Below are 10,188 nucleotides of genomic sequence, written 5' to 3' on the forward strand. Positions count from 1 at the left end.
ACATACACTAAACTTCCCATCATTAATTATATATATATATATATATATATATATATATATATATATATATATATATATATATATATATATATATATATATATATATATATATATATATAAAATGAATGATGGGAAGTTTAGTTTTCTTCTTTCATTTTGTGCACTAGGCCAAACGTTGATTACACAACAAACCAGTCATAACTAGAATGCTATTTGAAAAGAGAAATTAATCATTTATTGTTTACCTGGTGTTTTGTCAATGATTATGTCAGCTCACCTTTTCTGTCAGGTTTTCAAATTTGAGTAGTTCGTTTACATCACACAAACAGTCCCATATGAGCTTAACCAATGGATACGGTCTGAGCCGAAAGGAGCCATGATTAGTTAATCTTGTTGAGTCTTCTGGCTTTTGAGTCGTTTGTTCAACACGGGACCACATGTAAAGAGAGACTCAAACCTGAGGACTCGAGAAATGAACGGATCAATTCTATTTCCAGCTCAAAATTCAAATGTTTAGCTTCTGCCTATCAGGTGATGAACAAACGAATCAAACCAAGGACTGGAGAGATGTTATTGCCCATTTGTTGCATAATTTGGACAATATATGGGTATATACACACACACACACACACACACACACACACATATATATATATATAAATAAAGCATTTCATTTTTTATACTTAGATTTAGCCAAAACCGAAAAACAAAAAATACTTTAAGAAAAAACTCCTCTGAACATGGACTAGGAATTCAGTTATTTTTCATAAACAGAAAAATAAAACTCACTGCTTTATCTGTAGCTCTACATAATTTTTGTCCAGTTGAAATGCTGCTATTTAATATACTACTCTCTATACTTTATGTAAAATAATGGATAGATTAAATCTTCATCTACATTTTACTTTGAGGCTGGAAATGTATTTTGCTTTACTCTGAATTACCTTTTAAAAATATTTTGGTATATACATTTATTAAAAAGAAAGAAAGGTTTACCATAAATAAATGTATCATGTACTTAAATTTTGTTTTTTAATGGGTCATTAAAGCAAATCCTTTTATACAATCCTGATCTACAAACTCCCTAAAAGCTCACCTAAGCATGCACATGCCTAAATACACTAAATACTCCATAATTGATGAGTTAGCACATGAAGAACCACAGGAATTAGCGCTGATGCTGAAAACAAAGCTTGAAAACACCTCACCGCAGAGGCATGTGAGAGTGTTGCTGTTCGGAGGTGTTGTTTTGATACCGTTGACACCCTACGAACTGCAGCAATTATAGATTGTACAGTCAATCTCAAATTAATTAAAAATATCAAAGCGTTTTCAAATTCCTTTAAAAAAAAAAAAAAACAAAGTTAGAGGCTCTTGAGACAAACGAATTAACACGCTGTTAGCTTATAATGCCTGAAGATGATAAGGTTACGCTAGCGGAATACAGCTATCATCTTCCCCCATGTGGTCTGCTGTTCACCGTGTACTAGTGTTTCTGTGAGTATTAGCTGGATTAAACGGATGAAATCCTGCACATCCAGACTGTCTAATTAGATTTCTGTAGGTGAGCAGCTATGGTGTATTTCTGTGGGCCATGTCTGAGTGAAAGCGCACAAACGGGGAGTGCGGGATGACTCATCAGTTTTTAAGCAGAGATTTTGTAGCGTCGTGTGGAGAGTTGTGTTCATCATTCTATGAGCTCAAAGCCATTACCTTTCCACCCACGCAGTCACCCACTCACACACACACGATCATAACAATAGCTGCTTGCGGTTTCTATCATGCTCTCTCTATTTCAGTCATTTAGATTTTGCTTTTACTTGCATATTTCCTCCACTGAATTGAAGTTGTTATATGCCTTAGTATAATTTCTTGTGTATTTAACAGCCATTTGTTTGTCTAATCTGATTGGTTGAGACCAGCAGCACTGAGGCTTTTCTGCTTAACCGTGATTGAGTGTTTCAGACAGCATTGTTCATTAGTTGTGAGGGTTTTTCCTTTGTGCAGGTCTTCTTTTTACGCTAGATTATCTTCATACGTGAGTCACTGGAATCATTTAGTCAACTGATTCGATTTGCTTAATAATACTTATTCTTTTGGGTATGAAACAAGTGACTCATCATTCACTATGTCTTCATGGAAAGCAATATTGTGATATTAACACAATGAAGACAATGCTGTGATTAAATTATGGCAGATAATGCCTTAATCTGGCTGAAGTCAGAAATCAAAATGAACACAAATCAAATAAAGACATGATTTTTTGTATTTATATTTTAACTGCATCATGGAAGTGGAGTTCAGACATGCACAAACCAAAATCACAGTTTTACAATTATGTAGGACTTTCTAATCGCATTTTGTTGCAAATAATAATTTTATTATTTGTATAACCATAGTTTGAATACAAATACCATTTAGTTAATCTAAGGCTGGTGTAGCAAACCCATTTTAATTTGTGCTACCACGGTTTAACTACACTCTCAGAAAAAAATAGTACAATATTTTACCAAAGAAAGTACAGACACTTTTCACTGGGGCAGTACCTTGTTATGGAACAGAATTGTACCTTAAAACAAAGAAACTAATTTGTACCATTACAGTTTGTACCTTTAAGGGCATGATTTGTACCATGGGAAACCGAAATGTACCTGCAAATGCTATATTGTACCTTCATTAAAGGTACAAATGTGATCCGTGAAGGTACCACTACAGTGACAAGACACTTTGTACCCCTAACAGTGTCAAATGTGTTTCTTCAAGCACTATTTAAAGGCATTTTGCTATATCTAAAATGTGTCAATTTATTTTCAGTAAATATAAAACTGATTTTTTTTAATGTTTTTTTTTGTGTGTGTGTAAAGGCACAACAACAATAAATTCCATTAACAATAAAGAATAAAAATACTTTTAAAAAATCATGAGATCCTTTGATTTTTTTTGTTGTTAAACATTTCACAACACTTTTCATAAATAATTTTTTTTTTCTCCAATATCTTAATTTAATTTACTTAAAATAGAAATAGAATTATGCAAACGTTTTGTTACGAGATATGCACACTGTTTAATTAGTTTTATAATAGTAAAATGTCTGCATGAACACAGGACTTTTGCTAGCTCAAGTGCGTAGTGGACAGCAAACACCAAAAGGTGCGGATATCAATAAAGAAAATGTATTTATCAGAAAATGCTTACCAAATGTTTATTAAAAATGCCTTAAATGTTTAGTTTACAATACCTATAGTTTTGTTTTGCCAGTTGTTTTGCATTATATTACTTAATAATTCATGTTTATAAGTTTCTTTAACATATGCTTTTAAATTTAAAAAATGTAAAAAAAAAATTTGCAGAAACTCCACTCAAAATATTGGGGTAAAATGAATTTCCATATTTTAAAGAGGTGGCAGGAAAATGGAATTTAATTCAGTGCTTCTTGTCCAGTCTGAGACCCACTTTATATAAAAAAATCCATTAGGCAGTTAAGATTACCGATTAAAAAAAAAATATATATATATATCTTTAACGCAGCGATTTTGTAATGGAAAGACACTTCACTGGATGCCGTCAGGCTGGTTGGCTGAAAATGATCTCTGTGTGCATATATTTAATTATATATTCAAATTAAACATTAGTTGATGTTTCATTTTAGTAAAATCATGGTGAAGAAGATACCCAAAATGTCATAAATGTACACCTACTGAGCGAAGCCTGTGATATAAAGAAAACCTGAAAACTGATACTAAAATGGATATATATTTTTGAGTTCACACTTTAAAAAGCTGGAAATATGTAAAGTGTGAAGTGAAAAGCTACTTGGAATAGTCAGTAATCCACAGCCTCCTTCAAACCAGCGACAGGGACTCAGATTCAACAATCGCAGTGTGTGAAAATAACAGTGTTAAAATAGGGCCGACATCTCACATCTTACACGTGCTGATTTGAGTGAGAGAAAGCACGCATCTTGTTAAAAAGATCTTCAGCACCTTACCAGCATACATAAACCACTTACTATACTATTAGAGACAAACCAAGATTCAGAAGACTTTATAATGTTCGCAATACAATACAATCACACAAATAACTATTTTATTTTCCACAGAAACGCCATAGAACATAGATCTCAAACTGGATTCCTGGAGGGCCGCAGCTCTGCACAGTTTTGCTCCAACCCTAATCAAACACAGCTGATTCAACTCATCAAGGTGTTCCAAGACTACAACGAACTATTAAGCAGGTGTGAGTTGGAGGTGGTTGGAGCTAAACCATGGAGAGCTGCAGCCCTCCAGAAATTGAGTTTGAGACCATTGCTATATACTAATATTTTGTGGTTTACCATAGAACCTTTCAGTAAAAAAGTTCTTCAAAGTGCCAATTTTTAATTTTCTAATAATCTCATTTATTACAGTGAATAGAATTTCATCACCTTAGAATTATAAGGTTCTATCTGACATTTTTGTCAAAACTGAATTATTTACATATTCCTATTAAATGACAACTCATTTACATAATTGCATGTTTTCTAAGTTGTTTACATTTTAAGACTTTAAAAAAAAAAGAAAAGGTTTATCTACAAAGTCGAACTCTAGCTTGGCTCTATAAGGTTCTTTCTGTGAGCCAAGCAGCATTTCGAACACACACAATCATCAGGATCAACTTTCTTTTGTCATTTCACCAGACTGCTCGGTTGTTAAAAAAAAAACAGTAATATAAGAAATGTGAAATATTTTTATTTGTGTATATATCCGCTTTTTAAGCCATGACGTATCAGTGACATATGGAATACTGTTTCACTCATTTGAATTGAGAAAATCTTCATTTATGGACATTTTTTAGTCCTAGCACACAATAAAGTGAATTTTATATAATATCATAGTGTACACCAGGGATGTCAAACTCAATTCCTGGAGGGCCCACAGTTTAGTTCCAACACACTTACCTGTAGGTTTCAAACAAGCCTGAAGGACTCAATTAGTTTGATCAGGTGTGTTTATTTAGGGTTGGAAATAAACTGCAGGGCTGCGGCCCACCAGGAATTGAGTTTGACATCCCTGGTGTACACAACAGTCTCTAGACCTGCTGCATCACAAAATACCAACATTTTAAACAATTTATAAAAAATTCATCACTTTCTGGCCATCTGATACTAGGCAATGATGAATATATTGCGATCGTGATTTTCAAAAGTATTACATCGATTTGTACACAGTTATTAATTTGAGTCTCCCCATACAGTACACAGCACAGTATCATAAGAGGTCTTTTCTGTACCATTTAACATACAACTTTTTCAAAGGTATAATACTGTTCCTTAAGGAACATTATTTTTACCATTGTGTACCTTTTTTCTAAGAGTGTAGAATATTATATATTGTAGTTAAATGGGCTATATGTACAGCTAGTGATTTTTAGACCAAAGGTAAACTTCGGGTGAAAGGTTTCTGTGACTATTTTCACATTTATAGGGTTCCTTTTACAGCATCGTAATGTAATTAAAATACAATCATTTAAATAAACTTAAGCATTCATTTAGTTGTTCAAGCATAAAATGGGATAATAGACCGTGTAACCCCTAGTGGCGTCAGTACCAGCAGGCTGGCGCAGAAACTCCACTCAAAATATTGGGGTAAAATTAAAAACTTTATAAACACATTAAAGTGAATTTTATATAAAATCAGTGTACACTATAGTTTCTAGACTTGCTGCATCACAAATACCAAAATTAAAAAAATGTATAAAAAATTTATCACTTTCTGGCCATCTGATATTAGGCATGGATGTATAAATTTCGATCGTGATTTTTAAATTTATACTTCAGCGCTTTGTAAACGTTTATTATTACAATTTGATGAGTCTCCCCATACAGTTTGATAGAACGCTTGGACCAGGAAGCCGCTTCGCGTGATGTCACTGTTAACAAGCGGATAGTCAGTGAAACATTTTTCAGTGTTCATTAAACTTTGTTAAAGAACTCATTTGCTGTCTTTAAGTCTTTACATTTGATTTTAAGTACTTAATTTAATTAATGGGGTCTTAATTACAACAATAAATATTACCATATTAAAGTATGTAAAATTAACATCTGCACTGGACAAAATATTTAGCACAGCCTTGTCTGCTTAATTTGAACAAGAAAGAATATTCATCCTAAAACATTAAATAAATGTTGTAGAATGCAAAAATGTTACTTTCTCAAATACCAACATAATTTTACAATGCCAATTTTTTTTTAAATTAAATTAATAAGCAGACTGATTGCATTTATGAGTAAGGCGTCAATTAAATTTGCCAGATAGAATATTATAATTGCAAGCAGGAAAAAGATGTTTCAGAAAAAAAAAATTTTGATCATTTACATTTAGAGTACATTTAGAGACTCTGTCATGTTAATGTATGAAAGAGAACTTACACATATTGTTTGTTATATGACATGCAAAAACTTTGAATCTCAAGATCTCAAAATCATTTAGAAAGCAGATAGTGTGGTGATACACTTATACACACAATTCCCTTTAGTACATAATTCACCTGAGCTTTTATATGTCATTTTACACTGTTCTTTCAGGAAGCATTTGCTGTCAGTATTTTCTGACTAAGTTGGGTGGTCTTTGTAATCATAATGCTTTTTTTGTTTCTCAGTGTTTAACTAAAGATTTCTTTTTTCCCTTTAAGGACTAGTGTTGAGATGACGTTGTTTGTTTTGGTTAGAACGCAAATAGAACCATATAATTCCAATGTGACAATTTATGAACTAGGCATTGTTCACCCAGATTTACTCACCTAAAACCCTCAAGTGGTTCCAAACCTGATGAGTTTGTTCTGTTGAACACAAAGGATATAGTTTAAAGAATGTTCAAATCGGGTAGCTGGTATAGTATTTTTTTCACTATGGACGACAGTGGGTATCAGTTTCCAACACCCTTCAAAATATCTCCTTTATTGTGATCAGCAGAAGAAAGAAACTCAAAATTTGGAAGCACTTTAGTTTGTGGAAAAATTAACATTTTTGGATTATAACCGAAACATGCCATTTAAAAAGCTTTTTTTAAAGAACGTAGGTGCAGGAGGAAGAAACGGAATAAAACCCTTAATAGAACCCCTCAGACCGAAGCAGCAGCAGTGATCTCTTTGTCTCCTCTGAAGGGTCTCGAAGGAGCTGTGCTCGCATGCATGTGAAGAATCGCCCATAGCCACATTTGCAAAGGGCTGGCCAGGGAATCATTCTGATTAATGAAATAAGTTATCTGGAACACTGTGGAATTTATAGACTGATATACAGATATTATGACCCAAATTCTGGCCATTACTAAAAACTGCAACCACCTCTACCATTCCTAGCCTATTTCCAGGCAGTTACCATGGTTACAGTGAGAAAAAGAGTGGGGGAGAGGAAGAGGGAGATCTAATGCACATTTCAGAGAAACTTTGTCACCAACAAAGAAAGAAGAGAATGATGATGTGTTTTTCGAAGGAACGCCGCTGACAAAAAACAAAGAGCTGTGCTACGCATCGCTAATAACAACTCGTCTGAATTTATTGCATCAGCTTCTAACTCGCATTTTAATTGCGACACAGAAATGTCAAGGCTACCCTGCAGTTTCTGTAATGTGTAACCATTCCTGATGACCTCATTGAAGCCCTGGGTCCCTCCGGTCACCCTAAACCCTCCGTAGGCTGTTTCTCATTTCTCGCCAATGCTCAGAATAACAAAAAACAAAAGGCCACGATGACAGCATCTCATCCGACGGGCCCTAAACAATAACCTCAGTCCCCTTCTCAGCATCCCGAACACTTAACACTGGCCGGAGAACCACAACGCACAATACTTCATATGATGACGTCATGTAGATTGAATGAGTTTGATTCAAGTCACTCCATCCTCCAGCACATGGCGTGACAGCAACTGTGACGCACAGGTAACATTTAACCCTCATTTGCACAATACTTGTTATTCTAGGATGTAATGCACACCTGCTTTCTATTTTTCCATCATTTGAAGATGTTTGGTGTTAGTTTTTTTTTTTTTATTGGTAAGTGGAATAACTTCAATTTACTACATCCTTTAGTTAAGAAGTAATGGTCTTTTCCGAAAGAATAATTGATGCAAGATGTTGTTTATCAGAGTCACATGGGTGATATATATGCACAATGTGTAATTTAAAGTTAAAAATTTCTATAGGATGCTTTACAATATGTGTAAATGCATTGGATTAGTTAGTACCAAAGTCAACACTAGAGCTAATTTAACAAAAATACCTTTAGATCATGGTCTAAAATAATAGTACACCCCAATTAATATGTAAGAGAAAATATAAAAAAATATTAGAGGAAAAATAAAGAAAAACATAAAAAAACAAACGTGTAGTTTTTTTTCAATACCTAATTTAAATTTAATGTATTATCTTCATATTCCTTATGGTGTTTGATGACCAGACTTGTATTCTTATTAATCTAACTGTTAGCTAAAACTCTTTAGTTTAAATGTATCAAAATGTATTGTCTGTATTAAATGAAAAATTGATAAAATATTAATTTTTTAAAAGGGTTGTACTGTACTCATTTATGCTGTGCACTTTATATATAGCATCTATCACCCATATCAGCATCACACCAGATTCCTTTGTTTGAGATGAAGGGTTGTACAGTTTGCGCAAATGAAGAGAAATCAATAATCTAGCCTCTATCGTCCTCTTCTGGTTCAAAGTGGCATTACAAGATAAAAACGTTAACATTTCGTTTATAGTTAAAGCCTGTCTGTGGCTTATTTAAATAGATAATAATAATAATAATAATAATAATAATAATAATAATTTATTTTTAGACAAGCCAACAATAGATGGTTACAACAATGATATACTACTCGCTTCCAAAGGAAAAACCCATTACATAAACAATATTTGTTGATTAAAAATCTTGTACTTAATGGTGTAGCCTTTGTCCTTGTTTCGTAGGTTTATTCAAAATGCTTTTAAAATCACACAAGTCAATATGTAACTTAAGCTTAATTAATCATTTTAGTATACATTTCAGTTTATGTCTTGTCTTGTAAATTGTTTAAAAACGACAACACATGAATACAAAGGGTGTTACGGTGCACTGCTATTTGCTTATTAGGGCCAAAAGTAATGCTAGCAAAAATCAACAGATGGATACAGAGAGAGCCATTTACTGTTAAAATTATAAAAATTCTTGAAATATTAGCTTTTATATTTTGGTGTCTAAATATGTTTATGCATATTAACAAGTATTTACAAGAAGGATTGTTACTTACCCAGTGGAAAACAGCTGACACAACTGAACATATTCACACGAACAAGTTCGGTTAACTGAAATACAATAAGACGCGATTGAAACTAGGACTAAAATGTAAATTTGTAGAAGTTTTAAGAAAGGAATAAATTACCTGTTGAGAGTGTCGACAGTCTGTGTATTTGATGCTTCGAGAAAATAAGGCGCCTTTAACAGTCAAGAGGTTTAAAAGGCGGGAACCCTCAGCACAAATAACCATTTCAGAATGAAATGTTTTTTTTTTATTACGATATGGTTCTAAGTAAACGGTAGAGAAGCTAACTTTTTGTGTAGTTTGATAGCACACATGCTAGCTTTTAAACATGTTAACGTTTTTTAAAATATCTATAAAACCACAAATGGGGTAACACGTGGTCAAAATTAGTCATGCTCGATATTTTACCTGAACGGCGAAGGATAAGAAAGGAAAAGACGATGTGCATTTGAATTATTATAAAAAATAATGCACACACACGTAACACTCCCAGTTCAACATTTTGAGCAATGTTATGTTAACAGGCAATATGCAGACTGATGGCTATAGTTTTCTATTGGGATATAGGGCACCAAAATTGTATCTGGAACCGGTTGCCTAAACAATTATTTGCTGTGTCTCACTTGGTTGCCAATTGATGGCATCATTTCCCAACCCTACTGAAAAAACAGCTTAAACCAGCCTGGTCAACCAGCTAAAACCAGCCAACAAGCCTAGGCTGTTTTAAGCTGAATTTTTCAGCAGGGAAAATTGCCTGGCAACATTGCGCTAAAATTTGTCCAGTGTATCAGCAGTATAAATAAGTTAAAAAGAGGGATGAAAATACTGTATTATTAGACTAACAAGCAGAAAACATCCAAATTGTAGACCAGTATTAGCTCAGGGTCCTCTTAGTGCCATTGTTTGAA

The sequence above is a fragment of the Danio rerio genome, chromosome 20, assembly GCF_049306965.1.
Source record: "Danio rerio strain Tuebingen ecotype United States chromosome 20, GRCz12tu, whole genome shotgun sequence".
Taxonomy (NCBI): Eukaryota; Metazoa; Chordata; class Actinopteri; order Cypriniformes; family Danionidae; genus Danio; species Danio rerio.